The following is a 22944-nucleotide window of genomic DNA, read 5'->3' on the forward strand; positions in this document are numbered from 1 at the left end:
ACAAAATGGGGTTCTAGAGAGCTAATTTCCTGTTTAGGCCTAACCGCTATGCCAATTTCTCACTGCTGAAATATGAAGCTGTTTGGCCACAGGGTGCCGCTATAACAAGCTAAAATGCTTAAAAGTGGCAAAAACACAATCGATTGCTGTAGCGCCCCCCGTGGCCAAATGTGGTTCCTTTTGGTTGTGTGAATACATCATGGGATGCTCTACAACAGGGGTACACACACACACACCCGACAACGGTGAATCTCCTGTCTTATCTCCTCACCTCTGTCTTATCTCCTCACCTCCTGTATCCTCTCCTCATGTCTCCTCTCCTCATCTCGTGTCTTATCTCCTCACCCCGTTTCCTCACCTCCTGTCTTATCTCCTCACCTCCACCACCTGTATCTTGTCCTCTCCTCTCCACTCCTGTCTTCTTTCCTTCTGTCTCCTCGCCTCACCTCCTGTCTTATTTCCTCACCTCCTGTATCATTCCCTCACCTCCTGTCTTATTTCTTCACCTCCTGTATAATTTCCTCACCTCCTGTATCATTTCCTCACCTCCCGTCTTATTTTCTCACTTCCTGTCTTATTTCCTCACTTCCTGTCTTATTTCCTCACTTCCTGTCTTATTTCCTCACTTCCTGTCTTATTTCCTCACTTCCTGTATTATCTCCTCGCCTCCTGTATTATCTCCTCGCCTCCTGTATTATTTCCTCACCTCCTGTATCATTTCCTCACCTCCTGTCTTATCTCCTCACTTCCTGTATCATCTCCTCCTGTTCGATTTAATCCTGTTGATTTTTCTGGTAAGGTCTCTCTCACATTGCCACGTCACAAGAGTTATCGTTTCGTGGCACATCGGTTTGGTGCTCGTTGGAGGGAGGATGAGGGCATATTTTTTGATCCATTCATCTGAATTGCCTATTTTCACTGTTGATTTTTCTGTTGGCCACCTTTGAACATGCCAGCTACAGGTACACTAGAAATAACTGACACTAAAACTAACGTCAGGCTAACTACTAAAGCTCAAAATCTGGCAACACTGCCAACACCAACCCCTCAAAGCAGAGGACATTCAAAGTATGCTTGCAGTGGAGAAAGCAGAGAATTTTGACTTGTTACGTTGTGGCGATGTCTAGGAAATAATACTATGAAAAGTATAATTTGCTAAGAGTCCGGAGACAGTTGTAGTTTGGTCTGCATCAGGACTGGAGTCCAGACTTTGAGGATGGATGCTTTACAATTTACTAATTGGACACAAAATTGCTAGATTACATTTTGATGTTGATATAAGCGTTTTTGTACAAAGCCACTGGATCGCGGTTTCATCATACTTTCATTGACAATTTCAATGACCACATAGTTCAAACGTGTCAATAGCGTGTTGCACTTGTTGCCTTTGATGCACTTGTTGTGCTTGATGCTTGGCCCCTGGTATGCAGGTCGTAAATATAGAAAGTGCAGGCAGTGCAGTTGCACTTGGGTCCGTGGGGTGGAAGGGACGGTTGAGAGAAAACTTTCCAACAGAGAATGGGCCCTTCTCTCGCAAGGCCCATGGCTGTTGAGAATGGGGGTACAGTCATGCTGGAACAGAAAAGGGCCTTCCACAAACTGTTCCCACAAAGTTGGAAGCATAGAAATGTCCAAAATGTCTTGGTAAGCTGAAGCATTAACATTTTCCTTCACTGGAACTAAGGGGCCTAAGTCAAACCCAGAAAAACAATCCCTCCTCCTAAACTTTACAGCTGGCACAATGCAGTTAGGCAGGTAACATTCTCCTGGCATTCGCCAAACACAGACTCGTTCATCAGACTACCAGATAGAGAAGTGTGATTTGTCACTCCACAGAACACGTTTCCAGAGTACAGTGGCAGTGTGCTTTTCACCACTCCATCCGACGCTTGGCATTGCGCTTGGTGATGTAAGGCCTTGTCCTACATCAGCGTCTGACCTCACAAATGCTCTTCTGGATGATTGGGCAAAAAATCCCTAAGTGTCCCTGAGATGTAAATCACATTCAGATGCATGCAGCTGCCGGCACCAGGACACGACTGCAGACACATACAGGTGAGAATACTGAAACATCCAAATACACACACATGCGCACGCACACACACATTTGCGCAAAACACACATTCACGCATACACAGAACAAGTCTCTCTTCCTCTTCACGTGCAGTGTTTTTATCTGGAGTCTTACTGTGCCCTCCCCTCAACACCCCATCCCCCCAAAAAAGAGCACATTCGAATTTAACAAACGGCAGTAGAACACTGATCCAGATTGGGGTTAATTGTATCGAGAATACATTTTGAACTTTTTAACCTTAAACTATAAAAGAGCTGTCAAGTTGCTGATTCTCCGACCATGACTCAATTCATGCTGTCACACAACTGGTGGAGAAAGATAAAACTAACTTTTCATTCAAGAAACAAATATTACATGAATTGGGAATACACATTTATCTTATCAATACAGATGTCTGTTTTCTTACAAATCATCTGTTTTCTTACATAGGCCTAACATCTGTTTTCTTACAGGCTCGAGTATAATACATGTACACATCTTTTGGTGTATCGATGAGCAAAATCCCTTACCACGCTCTTTAAATCCACACTGCGTGCGTGTTTATTCAAAATATTCAAGATGGCCAGCCCCGACAATCTCTCATGTACCATAGTACTTCTCAGAAATGTTTTAAGTAGTTTAAGCTTTGAGAATGATCTTTCGGCACTTGCGACAGTCACGGGTAGAGTAAGAAATGATTTAATAGCCGTGGATACATCAGGCACACTTGATAATATGGAGCAGTGCTTTATGAATAGAGTGTGTGCCAAATCTTGAACTGAGCCATACTCTATTTCCTTTATAGCGAACTTTAATGTGCATCAAGATGATAGCACTTGTTCTGGAAAATCAAAGAAAACTATGTAAAAAGTATATATATATGTGTGTGTGTGTAGTATATATGTATATGTACGCTAAATCTATGAACGCTTACACACACTGACCCCCACCCCCCTTCCCGTCTGCCCTCTGCCGAGCCGTCTGTGATTCCTTTTGTGCAAGTTCCTGGATGATCTGCTGGACCGCCCAGAGCTGATCTGTAAAAGATAACTATATAGTATGTGTGCAGTTACTGATGGGGAAACTGACAAAAGTTGCCCTGTTCAAAGAACTGTGCAACAAACTGGTGGAAGGCAATAAATGTATCACGAAAAACGACACTATCTTCAAAGTTGAAGGAATTGCTTCCATCAACGTGAAAAGAGACCTTGTGTTTCAAGGTCAGTGATTTGCAATAAGGAATGTGAACAGCAAATGCCATCTCTCTCACAAACTCCATTGCAATATCTTCTCATTATGAATTATCTGGTTGACATGATGTCCCTTCCGCCCCTCTGCCGGGCCCCCTTGTGATTCTTTTAATGCAGGTTCCTGGTTGATCTGACGGACAGCCCACAGCTGATCCATATCGTCCCCTCTCTGAGGTCACCTCCATCATGACAAGGTCAGACACTCCATCCTGCTCCTACTGAGCCGTTAGGTTCACTGTTTCTCACACCTTGATCTTCATTCTGCTTACCCTCACTCTTTTATTTCTCTTCCCCACACAGGACGTAAGTGTTTGGCTCTGTCAGTTGTCAAGTTTTGCCTCCATGTCATTTTGGAGTATTGTGGTTGTAATGCAGCACCTGGAAAATATCATGTTGTATTTTCTCACAGAGAGGCGTTGGCATCAAGAGTTCCCCAGTCACTATGGTGCTGCCTAACTCCAGAGGCAAATCCTATCTCTTCAACATCATGGACACCGCAAGTATGTGTAGGTGAAGGATGAGGTGTGTCTAAGAAGCCAGATAAGTTCTAATGCATCGTTAATGCCTGTATTAACCTCTTTCTTTCTTTCTTTCTTTCTTTCTTTCTTTCTTTCTTTCTTTCTTTCTTTCTTTCTTTCTTTCTTTCTTTCTTTCTTTCTTTCTTTCTTTCTTTCTTTCTTTCTTTCTTTCTTTCTCTCTGGCATCTATGGGGGAGAGAGAGAACTCTCTCTCTCTCTTTCTCTCACGCTCAGTCCCTGGGTTTGACCAGCTGACATCACATGATCCGCGACCAAGCCAATCGCCTAAGGTGAGTTACCCTGACATCACGCCTTTTCATCTAATCATGTACTGATGGTGTAACCAATCAAGGTGCCACTTACACTTGTATTGCAAATTACACACGTCCAGTCAATATATGACACTAAATAACTGAATGACCAAACACCTCGTCTCTCACATAATGGGTGAGAACTAGTGAGAGCCTAAAGGTTGTTGTTGGTTGATTCATCTTAACTACAGGTCTACAGTATATGATCATGCTGCTTGTTGCTTTTAGCTAACAGTAGACAACCTATTTTATGTGGCTCAAAACCATCTGGTGAAGAACTGTGTCACTACTGTCTCACAGCTGCCAGTGAACAGTCTACTATGAATCACAGATTGTACTTCTAGTGTAATTGTGAGTTCTGTCCCAGCTAACAGGGTATTCTGTGTTTCAGGACCACTACAGAACCAGGTCTGAGGGCACACCGGCTATACAGTGCTGGAAAGAGACAACCTTCTATAGCACTGCCTTTTAAACATATTTTAATACCTGAAATAAAATGTTTTCTTTGCGCAACGTCAGCGGTTTTATTTCATGTCAAACTGTCCATCTATGCATGATGCTGTCATATAGCATAGCCCATGAGTTTCATTCAAGTTGACTGCAGATTCCTGTTCTACGACATTAGGAGGATTCCCCCTTCCTCACTGAAGAGGTGTCGCAGGTAATTGTCTAGGTTCCTGTCATCTCCCGCCTGGACTACTGCAACTTCCTCCTTGCTGGGGCCCCGGTGTCAGCCATCAGACCTCTGGAGCCTGTCCAGCAAACTGCTGCTCACCTTGTGTTCAACCTCCCCAAGTCCACCACACAACTTCTGTTCATTCACACACTACACTGGCTCCCTGTAGCAGCCCCCATCCAGTTTAAAACTGTGGCGTGTTTGTACCCCTAATAACTGGATTGACAATGTGAATATGTTTGCTTATACACTGTAGTTGGGAATGATTATAAACTCACTATATATATATCAGGACTATTGGCCCACAATGCCAGTTGAGAACGTTTGGCATAGGACTGGACCTATGTGCAAAGCTTGGTGATTTCCATGCATGGGAAATCAGACTTCCTAGGAAGTTTCAGATTCAGAATATTGGTAAATACAAGAGGGACCAGCAGCTGAGTCTGCCCAGCCCATAATAATAAGGAAAGGTACAAACACAATGGCCTACGCAGCTTTGCTTTGGCCCCTAACAAAGTCATAAAAATTAAGAAATCAAGTGAAATACAACATTTTAGAAAGAAGTGCAGCAGTAAGCAAAATCATAATCATATGAGTAATTACACATGGCACATGTAGAAAATTACCTATTTCTCGAATAGCATTTTACCCTTATAGAATATTATCAGAATAGTACAGTGCATAGTCATGTGGATGTTACCTTAGTGCTGCAGTAATGTGGTCGTGTTGTAATCCTTTCTTCTGTACTGTTGTAACTATGTTGTGTTGTCATGTGTCTTTCTGCATTGTGTTGTCATGTTTCTGTTTGTATACTGTTGCAATTATGTTGTGTTGTCATGTATCTGTTTGTATACTGTTGCAATTATGTTGTGTTGCCATGTGTCTGTTTCTGCTGTACTGTTGTCATGTTGCTGTCCCAGGCAAAAGGCCAGGGGGGTGTATGCTCAGAAAACCCAGGACACAAATTCTAGAGCCCTGGTGTCCATCTGCACAGATATTAATAGGTGATTGTCTTTCTGTCTGTCTGCCTCTCTCTCTCTCTCTCACACACACACACGCACACACACACACACACACACACACACACACACACACACACACACACACACACACATAAATGCGTGCATACACGCCTGTAGGTACAGCCTCACAAAAACACACACACACAGACACACACATGCATACACACACACACACACACACACACACACACACACACACACACACACACACACACAAACTGATGTCTGACAAGCAACCAACAGATGAGGATGGAGAGATAGACACAAAGAAACACAAGCGACCTCAAATAACTGAGGTGTTAAGTGTTTTTGTCAGAGTAACAAGTATCAGTAGGCTACCTGTGTCTGCACGAGTCGGCCTAATACAACTCTATTCAATACAATTCAAAGTGGACCCGTATGCAGCAGAAAGCTGGCTGGCAGGCACTAGAAACCCAAATCCAGAATTACCCCAGTCCCTGAAGAACCCAGAACCCAGTACATTAATTTGTTAGCCTAAGCAGGGAACTGGCATGCATGACAATTCCCTGTTCAGAGAGGCTGTTCTATGGGTTACATTACAGACATTACATTAGTCATTTAGCAGACGCTTTTATCCAAAGCGACTAACAATAATTGCATTTAACGTAGGAAGAGCCAATGCACTACTACTTGCCAGAACTCACAAGTGCATCTTCTTTCTAAAACAAGTGACTAAGAGCATAATCTAGTGCTGAAGGTTATAGGGTTATAGGGTTATAGACATACAGTAGCCTACTCCAGTGCTCTAAATACTGAAGTAATGCATACACATAATATACATCATATGATTCAAACACTAGTGCCTGAGGCTCCTGACTTGGAAGCTCTTATCAGGTAATTCCATTACAGTAGCTACTTTGAGAAGTCAATGTGAAGTGTTAGTCTATATACATGAACCTAACAGAATGGGTCAAGGCATATTGCCGTTTCTTATTCTAAAAATGTTTAATTGACAGAAAAGGTAGACAATGTGAATTAAAATGATAAATAAGTATATGTTTGGGCCTACAACTGTACAAACTAAATTTCTACTAATAGCAACAGGACAGTCTAGAAGCCTATAGATGCAATCAAGGACAATTCAACTGTTCATGTGCACGTTACTCTGTGTTGTGTGTCAGTAAAGTTGTAACTTACTGACTGCTGATGTTATTAGCTGTTGCCTTACTGATGAGATGGCCCACCCTAGCGCATGGCATTGCATGGCTCTCGAGCGAGAGCGAAAGAATGACACGGTCACTTTCCTAATATAGACATGCCAAACTAACCCTGTCCCACCCCGTCCCACCCCCTGCCATGGCCTCAGGAGGGTAATTCACCGATCCCAAATAGAACAATGATAGGCTTCTCCCTGACCTGTCCATTTGTAGCCTCGTCACACACGCGCGCACACACGCAGTCCTGGAAACCGTTATAAATTGGGGAGCGAGAGTTGTGGGGAAGAGGTCATCCACACGCGCACTCTAATTGTGCAACGTGCTCCGTTTAGTTCGGGATCCATGACCAGGCAGTGCATGTGTTGCCTTTCTGTCAGAGAAAAGAAGTGCGCAGTCACAATGTCATAGTCTGATTATCAAGGAAACGCACTTAAGGGGCAATGCAGCAGAGAGACTGTCGCACCTTTGCAGCGAGCGCACCAGAAGAAACACTGCTTTCTAATGTCATAGATACAACTCACCTCGGGTTTAGGGGCTATCAGCCGATTCTTCGCCCCGAGTTCTCCTCTCCCCCTTCCCAATGGTAGTTCCCCGTTCCCTGTGAAGCTCCCGGATTATTATAGTAAATTTGACGGTTCTCTGTGATCCAGTTTTGTATAGTCGGTGCGGACTTCCCCGGACGGGCGCGCAGTAAAACTAGGCTACGTGACGCTCCTCGGTCGTGAACGAGAGAAGAGAAGGATAGGACGGGTAGAATTCGGGGACAGTGAGAATGAGAGAGGGGAGGGTGTGAGAGAATGAGAGAGGGGAGGGTGTGGGGATATCAGGCAGGGCGTCAAAGCGGTCCCGTCTATTTTGGAACGCGCTCTCGGTCTCGGGCTATCTCGCGCACCAGTGACAGCTCCGGTAGATTGCACTGGGCTCGCGCGCCAGGGTCAGTGATCACGGGCAAGTGTTGTGCCGCACGAGTGTGTGGGAGAGAGGTAACCTAATTTAGCACCCTACACCCGGTCTAAAAACTTAACCGAGCTGTAAGCATGTACATTACTGTGTAACCAGGCATGGAGGTAAAATTCAGAAACCATGCTGTCCACGCAGTTTTTCAAGTCCCCCAGACCCGTAGGCTACCAATGATGCATCGTGTATAATCCTAAAAGGAGTAGTAAAGGGAAAATGCATGTTTAGCCCTGTTTTAAGGTTACTTATGATCATATACAATGGTTCAGATCAAACGTTGACAAAACTAGCACTTTTGAAAAAGTCTGATAATTGCTCTTAAACCTCCGTTTTGGTCATACAATGGATGTGGGCATCTTGAAAAATCATTCAAAAACATGTTAAACTCTCGATTTCAAAGACTTCAACAGCCCAAAACAAACCAGATCTCCACCTCTTGTGTAATTTGAGTTCTTGCCTCTTCCCTATGCAGATGAGGAGTCAGAGGATGAAGAGAATGCTCCTCCTAAACCTTCTGTGACAGTGATGCTAGCAAAGGAGTTGGATGATGATGATGACAACGATGATGATGGTAAAAGGAATTAATCTTTTCTTGTGCCTTTTTCAGGTAAACTAATGGTTGTGAAGTTATTCAATTTTAACTGAAGCCAACGGTGCCTGACAAATAACAAGGGACCTAATAGTTTCAGGAAGGCTGTAGTTAACAAGGAATACAACTAAGCTAACAATTAGGCTAGCTTATATGCAAAAATTAGGCTTATAAAATATTTCCCCAAAATGCAGATCAAATAGCCTAGTTCTAAGTTATGTGCAAAGCAAATACTCAAAGATGATGTTGTGATGTAACCTTTTTCTGATCAAAAATAGCATCAAAAATAGCAATCTTAAGCTGACTTAAAATGTATCGGATATTTAAAATATCGGTGTCTCTAAATTGTTGTAATTGAGTCTCAAACTCAGGATGAAGTTCTGACGGTAGTTAGTAGTTCACTATATTGAAGACTAACATTTTGACAAGTCCTTTATCCTTTGAAAAGACAGTTCAAAACAGAGTTTCGATGCAGGTCCCAAATGGTTTATTGGTCCCAAAAACATGCAAAAGAGATCTAAAAAAAAACAGAAATTCTGAAGAAATATCTTCTTGACATGACGTTTCATACAAAATAAGTTTGCTTAATCCCTAACTATCTTATCATCTTATCCAATAACAGAATCTGTGATGAAGATATTCTTGTCCAGATTGGTCAGTAGTAATGTGACAGACAGAGTGTTATGTAATATGATGCGACAACACTTAAGTTGCAGTTTATACTAGTCCAAACCTGGTCTGATCAAAGTCTGGGACCGGTTTCTTATGCAAATTTTCTATAAAAAAATCATCCTATGGAGTATTCCACTATGACACTTGTTTTGTCCTAAAACACCTGGGATATTTCAAACTCCAGTTTTTTCTCAAACATATTACTATCTCTAGTGGTAGATAAAGGTAAATGTGGTGTAGATTTAAATGAATGACATCAGCCTGCATACTATCCTCTCTGACTTCTCCCTTGTAAAATATATTGGTTTACCTTCACATTAAACACTTCTTGACTACTGTATCACCACTCTAGCTCCATCTAGTGGAGAGTTGAAGGGATTACATTCCTTTTGTAATGCTCAAACCTGTCTGTGACCAGCTTTTCCAGTGTAATCGTTGTCTAAACAAGGATACGTGGTTAACTACAAATGAAATTGATCTTAACTTTCACAGTTTATTACAAATGTATTACAAATGTCCAGTGTAATCATACAGTGTATATTCATGACCTTACAGTGTTGTAGATTAACAGTAGGCTACTGCACCAATAAAATGTTCTACAAGACTTCATAAAAACATCATGAGTTGTTGAAGGAATAAACTAAAGTAAATTGCAGAAGATTGTTTCTGTCTGTGTAAACATTGAAACATGTGGCAATTTAACGTTAGTTGACAGCTATTAATACATCCATGGTTGAGAGACCCCGATAATGACACAAATGTTCGCTATATTTTGCTCCTAATAAGGCCACACCTCCATGCATTGACATTGGTTGAGCGATGGTTCAGTTTTGCGCAATGCATGCTGGTTAATTGAGTCTTTCAAAATAACAGCATCTGTACCCACCAATTTCAGTTAATTCAACTCATTGCAAAAAAAATAATATTTTTTTGATTTCATTGTAAACAAGACAGATATTACATGTGTTTAGAGGTAAAAAAAAATCATAGACTGGAATTATCCTTTAACCACAGGCCATGATAGGGGCGATCATGAAGAACCCTTCTCATAGAAAAAAATCTTCAATTTGGTCATTACTTATCTAGTAATGGCCCTTGTTCCCCTATAATAACACTCCCTGTTGTAGCCCTATCAGGCACAGATCATCAGGTTTACTCAACAATTGAGGCTTCAATATTCAAAGGAGGAAGGAAGGGGAAGGGAAGGGGAGGGAGGGGCGAGAGTGAGTCAGCAGATCGATAGCCCTCTCCCCTCCTCGTCCTGGTGGACACACACACAGGCAGGCAGGGAAGGCTCGGAGGACCAGTCAGACAGACGGCGACCCAGACTCAGACACACACACGTGCAGCTGCCACAGGACACGACACACCCTACTCCACGGTAAGACTCTCTTCTCTCTTCCCGATATAGCTAGTTTTATTCTAGGGTTAGGGTTAGCACTTCTGCTATCATCATACTAGTGCTGTGACTAGTGGCCATCCTCCAGTCATCTATCATTGTCTGTACACCTTCCTTTTCCTGACGCATTCTGTCGGATCGTGGGCTCTATGATATAGTGAAGAACCTGTAATTCTTACTGTACACATGGCAAATAAACTTTCTATTCTACTATATGCTATTCTGTTCTATAGTGCCATAGATCAGTCAATGGACACCTAAAGAAGACTTTATAATAATTCATTTTATTTATAAAGCACTTTTCATTGAGATAGGCCTACAATCTCAAAGCGCTGAAAAATGGTTTAGGTAACGTCTCCTTCCCAAATGTGTCAGCTAACATTAACATTACCTCAATTCCTGACCTTAGCTTAGCCTAACCCAACCCATCTTAACATTAGCCTCACCTAATTTAAATAACTTAGCTTCTGTAAATTATAACTTGACAATTAGGAATGGATAGAGGGAATATGGATACTACAGTATGTTCTTTGACATGATACAATATTATAGATTATGTAGTTATATGTGGCTCATTTTGATGATCTTATGCTGGGTGTCAGCAGGGTGTGGTCTTATGTCTGAAGGTAGAAAGAGAGGAGAGAGATGAAGAGGGAGAGAGGGGAGGGAGTTAGAGAGGGAGGAGATAGATAGATAGACAGACAGCAGACTAAATAATATGCATAGAGAATATACTGTTCATAATAGATTCAATTACATTTCGAGAAATATATACATACAGTATGAATAAATGTAGAATACATACAGTCTGTATACATATGTATTGTATTCTAGTACTCAAATATACATACATAGAGTACATGCACACATCCATGACACTCATGAGCGTTCAGGCGCTGTTATAGAGTCTGATGGCCGCTGGCACAAAGGAGCGTCTGAACCACATAAGGAAGGAAGAGGGAGAGGACCATTAGATTTATAAAAAGCCTTAAGTGAGGAAGAGAGGTAATTGAGAGTGAGAGAACAAGATGACAGTAAAAGAAAGATGGTGGGAGAGAGTGAGAGAACAAGATGACAGGAAAAGAAAGATGGTGGCAGAGAGGAAGAGAGAAAGGGCTGAATTCTGCTGGAGTGTGTGAAGGAGTGGGATGTGGAAGGAAAGATGAGTACAGGGGAGAACAAAGAACAAGCCTAATATTGTAAAGCAGCTGCCCCCCCTCCTCCCACACACACACACAAACATGAGTGTACACACATGCACACACCCTGCTCCTGTGTCGTTGAAGTTATTCCGTGTTCTTTATTCCCTGAGGTATGTCTACTGGAGCAGTATGGAAAATAACTAGGGGCTGTGGCTCTGTTGTCTGAATGATCCACAGACTAACCAGCTTTAATGGATAATAAAATAAATGTAGTTTTATCTCTCCCTAACTCTCTTTCCTCTTCGCTCTCTCTCTCTCACATTTCTACCCTCCTCTCTCCCTCCAGCCTCAGCCATCATGTCAGACAAGCCTAACATGCGTGAGATCGCCAGCTTTGACAGGACCAAGCTCAGGAAGACTGAGACCAGAGAGAAAAACCCTCTACCTACCAAGGAGGGTGAGGGTCTGTCTGTCTGTCTGTCAGACTTACCTGTCTGTACCCGTCTGTCTGAAACTAGCCCATCAATATGCATTTTTTATTTTTCAATTCCGATACTGATATTTTAGAATCCTCTGCTGATAGCTTAGCTTGAAAAATAAATAAATAAATAAGGTTTCACATTTGAAATACACAAATGTGAATGAGAATTACTCAACACCAAATTAAAGCTGCAGTGTGTAAGATTTATGTAAGTTTTCAAACATTGAAATATTGCTATAGTGCTTTGATAAAACAAGAGGGATAAGTGATTGTGCTCCTCTGAAAATCAAGTAGGGGCCTGTAATACGTGTAATACCTGTCATCTTATCCATTGACAGATCTTTATTAATGTTACGTATCAATCATATTTGAATACCCATAATTCAAAGAGGGAACATCATGAACTACATGTATGTATATCCATTTATGACACGCAAATTAAACCTTGATCTCATGAAGGTCTTCTCCACCTGGATCCCAATTACATAAACAGTAATACACTTCCTGAATATCTAGCAGAATTCCGTCCCTCTCTCCCTCTTGCAACCCTTTTCTGTCCCTCTCACCTTCTACGTATATCTCCCTCCCACTCATTCAGAAATGTCTCTTGTTCCACAGTTTATAATGTCAGCTTCTATCCCCTCCTATCACAGTAAACTAATTATCTGACTGTCTCTCTGTCTGTATGTCTCTCCCAATATAGCCATTGAACAGGAGAGAAAACAAGAGGCATCATCACCTTGACTGCGAGAGAGGGGGCTTGATATTGAAAGCAATATACAGTATATGTATGACTGTAAAGAACATTCATAGCCAATGAGGAGGATGAAGAGGAAGACTCCCCGTGACAAACACTGGTGCCAATTTCCCAACAGCCATATGATATGTCTGTGATGAGATGTGATGAGACAAATTATTGTTTTGGAATATTAGTTGTGGGCTCAGTGTTTTTGCACACCTGTCGATCAGAGTAAAAATACAGATGACATCAAAAATGTATACACTGATTTTTTTCATTACAAAGAAAATTAGCGCTGCTGTGCAGCACTGGGTCGGGGCCAGGTATTTTGCGGAGGAAGGAGGAGACAAATGACAAATACATGAGGGTCTCTGCCTGGACCCTAATTACTTAATATTTCTTACATTAAAATATCTTTGAAATCATGTGTTTCAAATCTAAACAGTATAATGCCCGAGTATGCATTAGCATACTCATAATCAATCTGTTCGATTGTAGTCCTAGGCGGGGGTTGGGTGAAGCTGCCAACAGCGATGTCTCTGATTGGTGGAGCTTGCGCTGTTGCACTATAGATGTCTTTCCTCTTCTAGTGTGTGGTCTTTGTTTCACTGTGACCTTGAACATGAACACGTCATTCTCAATACACCACTGCAATCCAAGTGCCCTTTCAATGGGCAGTTCATCTTCACCCAAATTCAAAATATTGACTTCTTGGCTCGATCTTCCTCAGGAATAGCAGAAAACAGTGCAGCTGTTGCTTACCCACTTTGTGAGCACCATGTGACAGGCAGTTGGCAGGTCCTTGACTATTTGTAGGACATCCTGATCTGAGGACATGGACCTCAGGCAATCATCAGCATAGAAGCCGTTCTTAATGGCATCTATGACCTCTGGGTGAAAGCAACTGTTGTCCTCTGCTGCAGCTTTGTGAAGATGTTCCTCCAAACAGGTGAACAAGCATGCGGTGTTCAACTATACTTTGACTTGTATCATCTTCAGGCCACGACAGAAATCTTAGAAAGTCCACAACCTTTGGTGATATCTCACTTGGTGGAACATTGACGGGATATCTGCCATTACAGCCACTGGCTCCTGCCTGAACCTTGAAAGCACTCCGACTAGGCTGTTTGTTAAGTCAGGGCCAGGGTTGAGACTTTCGTCTGTAGGATGCACTGCAGCGAAAAAAGACTCTTAAAGTTTGTTTATTGGGGTGGTAGACTCCATGGGGTGGAATGTACCACACTCTGTCGTCCCTTTTCCAGCTGCTCCTGTTGTATCACATCAGCATATCCTTTTTAATGACATCGGTTAGAAAGTCAATGTACATTATTTAGCGGCTGGGCAGCCTCAGCTGCCGGTCACTCTTGTATTTCCCAATATTATTATTATTCCTAGGAAGTCTGACTTCCCATGCATGAAAAATCACCAAACTTTGCACATAGGTCCAGTCCTATGCCAAAAGTCAGCAACTGGCAATGAGGGCCAATAATCCTGATTGTGGCACTACGGCAACAGTGTAAAGTTTAAAAGAAAACAAAAATCATAACAAATCATCTGTACGTGCTTCAAACCCTACTCCACACTTTTATTTTTTGGTCAACTGCACTACATCTTCAGACTGTCCTCCACAAACCATCTTCAAAGATTTTAGAAATATGAAAAATTGAGCCCACAGCACATCAAAATGTTTTACTGTAAACTGTACTGTACGCAGCTACTGCACATACTCGGTCATTAAATCTCCAAAGTTCATGAAAAAAAAAAACATTTTCATTGGTAGATGTAGTGTGAACCAGTGTTAATTTTGACAGCAAATTATGATTTTGTTTTAGTCAGTCTTTTGACTAAAATGCCATTTAGTTTTAGTCATATTTTAGTCATCTGACTTGTTTTAGTTTTAGTCTAGTTTTAGTTGACTAAATATCATTACGATTTTAGTCGACAAAATCTACCATAGATTTAGACAACTCAAATTTAACAGGCTTAGTTCAATCAATCAATCAAGTTGGATTTATATAGCGCCCTTCATGAAACCCAGAGCGCTTTACAGAGTCCAGTATTCATTCATACAGTCATACCGGTGGTGGTCAGATACATCTGTAGCCACAGCTGCCCTGGGGCAGACTGACAGAAGCGTGGCTGCTTCTGTCAGACAGTTTCATAATGAAGCATTCCTCTCCCCCAGTCTGATGCTAACTGTGTTTGTGCCTGATATAGCAAGGTAACATTATCATGTCAGCACTAGTTGGCTAGTCAGGCTAGCTAACATCAGGCACAGGCTAGCTAACGTCACACCGGAGGAGAGGGGCTATGTAGCCAGGTAGCTAACTGTTCGTGTCTTATCCATCTAGCTACAGTATAACATTAGACAGCAGCAGTAGTTGCTTAGCTATCTTACCCAGACTAGCTAACCCAGACTAGCTAACCCAGACTAGCTAACCCAGACTAGCTTACCCAGACTAGCTTACCCAGACTAGCTAACGCTAGATACCCCCTAGCCGCCACAAGCATAGCCCCACTTGTTGCTACACAGTGTAACGTTAGCTAACCTGTGCCTAACATTAGCTAGCCACTAACGTTAGCGTTGCAAAGATCAGACACTTCAGTTCTCCCCCGCCACAAACCTACGTGAAACACTGGTTTCTTTTAGCTTGTATTGTATTTGAAGTATTTCAGAAACACACCAGCTTGGGTTTAGCTAATACAGTAACGTTAGCCGGGGGTGGGGGGTGCTCACCTTCTCGTGAATTTCTCCAAATGTCGCTTTAAGTTTGTTGTATTTTTGCCAGTCATTTTCACCCCACACGGTTTACAAATGGTTTTGTTTTCCTTTGCATCAAATATGAAGTTTATCCAGATGTCTGCTCTCCTCTTTCTCCTGGTGTGTGTGAACGTTGACAAAGACATTTCTGAACTGTGGTAATTTACTGAACAGTTCAGGCGCAGCAGTCGGATGCTGTTAGTTGACTTCCCGCCGGCCGGTAGCAACGGTACTATTCAAATGTAGTCTAAATACACACAGGCTACCTGTAGGTTATTATATTATATATAGGGCTAAATACACACAGGCTACCTGTAGGTTATTATATTATATATAGGGCTAAATACACACAGGCTACCTGTAGGTTATTATATTATATATAGGGCTAAATACACACAGGCTACCTGTAGGTTATTATATTATATATAGGGCTAAATACACACAGGCTACCTGTAGGTTATTATATTATATATAGGGCTAAATACACACAGGCTACCTGTAGGTTATTATATTATATATAGGGCTAAATACACACAGGCTACCTGTAGGTTATTATATTATAAATAGGGCTAAATACACACAGGCTACCTGTAGGTTATTATATTATATATAGGGCTAAATACACACAGGCTACCTGTAGGTTATTATATTATATATAGGGATAAATACACACAGGCTACCTGTAGGTTATTATATTATATATAGAACTAAATACACACAGGCTACCTGTAGGTTATTATATTATATATAGGGCTAAATACACACAGGCTACCTGTAGGTTGCATCCAACTCGTTCTATTAATACATCCATGATCCAACTGCGCACATCCCGAACCTCCACATTCTGATTTGAAACTGAATGCCTACATTCCCCCCAGGATCAATATAGTGTCTATGTCGACCTTTCCCTCTCCATATTCAGCATGAGGTAGAGAAAATGCCAGCAAGTTCTCATGTTAAGAGTGTCTGAGTTTTGAGGCAGCTCTGACACAAACAAGAAAATCACAAATACATCCAGATGATATTAATTAGATTACATCAATATGACATGCCTCAAGACATGAGATTTATGTTACATTGTTTTACAAATACCTGCAAAATGTACACTGCAAAAATTTTTATTTTATTTTTATTAATTAGATACATGCACCATTCTTACTGACGAGATCCTGCTTCTCCCACAGAACCACCTTTTCCACCAAGGACCTCTTCATCCACATGATGATGGTACGGATCTTCACCATCCACTGAGTCACTGCAGTCAGGGAGTAGACGCTTTGTGCTGTGTATGATCAAAGCAGCCCATCTTCACGAATTGCAGCCGTTTTATGGCTATGTCTGTTTTGGCCTCGTTATCAACAGTGACGACCACTACTTTGTCAAAAATGCCAAACTGTCAAGATGTCGCCGATTTCCTTTGTTTGGAGTAAGGTAGTAAGGTAGTGGTTTTGAGTAAGGTAGTGGTCTTGAGCAATGCTAGTCCAACCGTCACAAGTGAGGGTGACAGAGAGGACTTTGTAAAGTCAGATTTTTCTTTTTGTATCAAATTGGGATTAAACAATATGACAAATAATCCCATAATATAATGTTACTGTCTGGGTGGTGGGTAGCTAGCTTCAGCAACTAGCTAGCCTAGCTTGGTATCTAGTTTAGCTCTATTCTTATGTTTGCTTAAACCTAAATGTCGGTGCTTCAACATCTGAGAAGGGATGCAGCTTTTCACCACATAAACTGTGACTATCTGTGAGTCAGGCCAGGGTGCTCCAGTGAAGACACAGACGACAGCTGACTGACAGCTGTATGCTGCTTGCATCATGATCAACACAACAAGGCAAGGGAGGGGAGGGGAGGAAGAAGTGAGGCGGTGAGGAATGACAGCTGCATGGGCAGGACTAGGCTGACAGACATTCCTGCTTCGAGGAGGTCAATGCCCACTTTGGTCTCAGTTGTCACGCAGTTGCAAAAACACAGCCAAGAACACTTTCTCTGCAGTGTAGGCTTTAAACAGAATATTTTCAAGTTATGTTTAGGTTATATTCAAGTTAGTCATGCCGTTACAGTGTTTCACACAGAATTTTGTGAGACTATGGGGTGTGGACCTCCGACCCTCTAGGGGGTCCGGGGGCATGATCCCCCGGAAGATTTTTTTTTTGCACATTTTAAATTTAAATGCATAAATCTGGTGCACTTGGAGAGCAAAATCGAGAAGGTAGAATAGCAATTTAATCATAAACACATTTGGTTATGAAAGGGGATGACATTGACAAAGAAGTCACACCCACAAAGCATGGTAAACGAGAGAACTTTAATGTTCGGAACCTGAACTTGAGCTCATTACATGCATTTTCACATTAAAGCAATACATAGCATTTTCTCCGGTTTTCTCGGAACTGCGCCCCCACAAGCTCTGCGAGTAAGTGCACTGTCGTACTGTCGTAACGTTATCAGATTGTCTTTTTCTTTTTCTGGCTTCATGGTCTTCTTCTGGTTTTCATGATATCATTGAGCTAAAAACGCATGTGATAGTATTTTAAACTGGTCTAGTCAAAAGATTTACCAAGATACGTTCAAAAGGTTAAGTCTGGTTTATTGTGAAAAACAATACGAGCGCAAGGACTTCCTGAAAAACGCAACAAAGGTGGTTTCGTCAGCGAAGTGAATTCAGCCTCTTCTAGCTGTGGCTTATATGCAGTCAAAACACAGGTAAGGTCCTTCTAGGATGTGATTGGCTAACTCATTACACGTCATGTGAAATGGCAGGCGTGGCCAAGAGTATAGACATGTGACAAACAAAGAAAACAAAAGGTCTGAAGACGAAGGTGTGGCCCTTCTGACTTAAACAAAGAGACGAGGAAGAGCGAGGCAGAGGGGGTGTTTACAATTACAAAAGGGGGAGAGTTGAGGTGTTTACAATTACAAAGGGAGATTGAAACTAGGGGTTGCAGGGGACTTGATGAATACTTGGGGGGAGGTGATGAATTACAAGAGAAGTGAGAGGACAAAGGTTTAAGGTGTTTGGATGTAAATTCCTGGACAATCCCCCATTTGTGCCTGAACAGGTACACAAAAATAAAATATAAAATCCAAACACAGTGTAAACAGTCAGCTATGCTATACATGTGGAAAGGAAATAATCTCTCCACTAGGTGGAGCAAAAAAAAAAAAAAAATTATTTTCTTTCCACGTGCAAAATCACGCACCAAAACCCCTTGTTTCAGAAATTTGACAGGAAACAAGATAAAAAAAAGATGACATGATTATATACTATTTATAGTCTAAGAGTGGACAACCATTCACCAAAAAACTTGATTTAACAAGGCAAAAAAAATAAATGGTTACCAGTGTAAGAAGGGCAAAAAACCTCTTGGTCAATTTAGAGGAAAAACCCAAACTTATTTATCAACTCATGTTTCAACCATTGTAACTCTTGTAAACAAATATGATATTTTTCAGATTATTTCAAAGTTCATTCACTCTTGTGAATAATCGCATGTGATGTCCTATGGAACATAGCTTCCATGTGTGCGTCTCTGAATGTTTAATGTAGGTTCCAGTGTGTGCGGTCCATGTTGTCATACCACAACCACAAGAAGGAGGTGACCGGCAAGGTCAGTCTCCGATTTCTCATCAGAGGAGAGGAGAGTGTGGCGGTGACTGTCAAGGTCACTCTTGTTCACAGTGTATATCCAACAGTCATTTAGGTGACACTTCTCTTTTGGGCAATAGAATGTCATTTGGGGAATGCAAGGCGTCTTCTCTTCTAGATCGCAACTTCAATGTCGCGTTGTTTGAAATCAGTTATGTTCAATGTTAGTGTGTGCAGGTGTGTGTGCGTGTGTGGTGCATCTTGTGAGGTCATGGCTGTGGAGTTTCTCCATGTTGCCATCATAACGATCATGAGAAGGAGGTGACCAGCAAGGTCATTTTTCCTCCGATTCCTCGTCAGAGGAGAGGACAGAGTGGTAGCTCATGGCTTTGGCCTCTGAGCCCTCTGGTTCAGCTGCATCCTTGATCTCCTGGTGTTGGCGATCCCCTGGTGGACCGTCCTCTGCTGCTTGGACCCGTCGGCAATGGCTTGCATGGATTCACGAAGTCCTCTCAGCTACTTTGATCGCTGTCTGCGTGGCGAGTAGAACCTGGTACGGCCCGAGCCACCTCGGCGAGTTCCAGCTCCTTCGTCTGTGGTCGTGGACCAGGACCCAATCCCCAGGAGAGATGTGATGCAGGAACCCCTCCTTAGCCTCAGGAATGGCCGTCCTCACTCTGTTGAAGACATCCCTGGCATGGAGAGAGTTCAATAAAATCCATTATTACATGTTCCCATGGCCCACTTGGCCGAGGATGTGCTGACAGTTCCATTTTTGACGGGTAGGTTCCTCCCGCAACATCTACTTCTCTTCCATGTTTTCTGGCCTGTTCTCAGGCTGCTTATCTGCTCCTGGTAGTCTCTTGTCTCCCCACTGGGCAGGTCCACATAGAGCGGTCAGCCAGCGAGTTCTCGGAAGGTGAGGAGGGAGTCCCTGTCCTGGTTCAGCAGGGTGAAGGTGCGGTGGGACACCACACAGCCAGGGCGCCAGCAGCACGTACAGGCTCTTGAACTGAACCCGGTCCATCCCTGTACTGCTCCACGTAGGGCCGGCCCGGGTCGTGCTGCTGGAGGGCTCACCTCGGCGCTCCCGCTCCCCCAGTACAGGCTGATGAAGTGCTCCGTCTGTGGATCCACAGATGAGAGAGACAAACAGAGACAAAACAGAAGAGCAAAAGGAGAGTCCTCTGGTCTGGTCTCCCTGTTCCCCTCTTTGGTCAGGAACGGTTATTCAAAGTCTGTTGGAGATTCTCAGAAACATGATTAAGCGCAAACTCCTGCTTTGGGGAAGAAATGTTGTTATTCAGTCAGGAAAACTTTATATATCTAAAACCTCCCTCTTCTGCATTTGAGGACAGAGTATTTGGGCACTGCTCCTGTTTCATACTTATCTGTCGCTCACAGTGAGTTGGTGACATGGCGTTGGCCTTGCATCTCACGAACCCCAGATCGCCCATCTGTAGGGAAACAGGCCAGTAACCTCCATCTCCACCTCCGGTCCTGTGCCCGTCTCCTGGTTCGGCATTCACCCATCACTCCCGGAACGACAGTTGTCTGTAAAAACACTCAGAAAAAACACTCAGGCCCGATGAATGTGCCTCAAACTATAAACATGAGATATTTAACATAACCATTTAAAAATATATAATTGGGTTATGAGATGCTGCATTCAGATTAAGACACTGGCAACCCTTATCTATTCCCCCCACTATTATGCACAAACCTTATGTCTTAAGCTACATATCAGAAAGAGAGACAAAACAAACAGTTAAACAGACAAACAGCAGGTTCCAAGCAGTCCCCAGGAAGGCATGATCCAGGCTCCTCAAAGACCTGCCGCCCAGGGTCCATAGCACCTGAAAAATAAGACTCAAACACAGACTGGGTTCAATAGCAGAGGGGAAGGCCTAAAGCCAACTCCTCAAAAAACACATCATCATTATATGAATGAAATTCATACAGTAGAATGCATAAAACGAACAGCTTATGGCCATTCATTGACTATTGAAACAAACTCCTGAATCAAACACCTATTCAAAACCCTGTCAAAACCCTGTCAGACTTTTGAGTTCGCACCAATACCTAAAAGATCATCCTCCGAAACATTTACAACAACTTAAGACTCAAAGGCTCTACATCTATTTCATCCTCCCACCATCATGCACAAACCTTACGTCCTCAGCTACATCTGTCTTCTCCTATTTATTTACCTTAAAAAAAAATCTCTATCTTGGCTAGTTTAAATCTCCCTTTTGGGTTGTTCAAGGGAACTCCAGCAGGTGGCGCTCGACCCCAAATCGGAGGCTCTTCCTTCCTGACCTGTTCGGACGAATACCTCGTAGAAAGGGGCGCGCTTAACTCGTAGAGAGAAGGGGCGTGGCTAATGGCGGGAGCATGAAAATGGGGAAGGACAACAGCCTGGTTGGGTGTGAGCACAGAGCAACGAGTCGAGGGGGGAATCTAATTTTAAATCAGAGTTATTCTGCTGGGAATAGCAGCAAGAATAGTATAAAGAATAGTAGTTATTCTTTCCTTCCTGACCTAAAAAAACTCTCTCGTGCTACTCTCCCAAATCTTAAAAACAGACCAGTCTATAGAATTAACAGGCTTTTCCCTTAACCTAATCATCTCAACCACCTCTAGCTGAGCCCGAATCTTAGCTAAAAATTTAACACTAAATGTCAGATGTGGATGTAAGAAATCGAAAATGCTTTAGCACATAACGAAATCTGCCAACAAACGCTCGCAGAATAATGCTTCAGCGCAACAATCTCCTCAGGGCTAGACAAAATGCAGTAGAATCCTGTTACATCCTCTAGCCATATGTTAGTAGCCGGTGTTACAGGGACACCTAGTGGTGCTTTCAAAATGTTGCATGTATGACCCGGACGTTGTCTTTGGCAGCGCGGGGAATTCAGTTTAATAAAGGCTATACTGCGAAACTCCCTAATAAACACGACGCAGCCTGAAACCCCAAAACAGCAATGAAAGGAAACCTTATAGTTAACTCACGGCGGGAAAGAATACAATTTCGAAAGAAACAAAGACACATTAAATTCGCTTAGTACTCACCCAGTCAGGAAGTTCTTTGTTCTCCTCTGGCTCAATGGCGGATCACCGGGACAGTTGTTTTCCTGCGTCTCCTAGACAACCAGCTAGCCTACTGGAATCTAGCAGTTTACGAATTTTAACAGTCTAAAAAGTGTACAAAAATACTTACAATACTTTACCTGGATCCATGACGCGCGTAACAAACAATACAAATCAAGAGCCGAGGCTCAAACAGTAAACACATAAGACGAACAACCCCGTGCACATACAAACACGGGAACGCAAAACAAAGAACGACCAATGATGACGAAAAGACGACTATCATACGACTTAACACACAAACATGCTCGAACTGCACTACACTTGGTCAAGGCTAGACCGGATGTCTAGATCCTACCAAATACTGTACAGCCCCTTGGTCAAATCTCTACCAGAAACGCGGATTGCAAAACTCTCAATCACGCCCTGTAGCTACATCTCCATTGAGCAAAACTCTCTCAACGTGCTCGCGGTTTAAACTCACCCGCGACCGGCCAAAGGGAAACCTGTTCTGTGCCAA

General features: G+C 42.6%; 1 protein-coding gene across 1 annotated transcript in view; it reads right to left on the reverse strand.

The window, feature by feature from the left end:
- The window catches only part of coro6 (coronin 6), a gene marked incomplete at its 3' end in the record, with an annotated part of 17641 nt that extends 10069 nt beyond the window's left edge, over positions 1–7572 (reverse strand). Inside the window, exon 1 of the mRNA XM_084450058.1 lies at positions 7530–7572. The remainder of the gene's footprint in view (positions 1–7529) is intronic.
- Positions 7573–22944: the final 15372 nt, after the last annotated feature.

The sequence above is a fragment of the Borostomias antarcticus genome (assembly GCF_949987555.1).
Source record: "Borostomias antarcticus genome assembly, chromosome: 15".
NCBI classification, from domain to species: Eukaryota; Metazoa; Chordata; class Actinopteri; order Stomiiformes; family Stomiidae; genus Borostomias; species Borostomias antarcticus.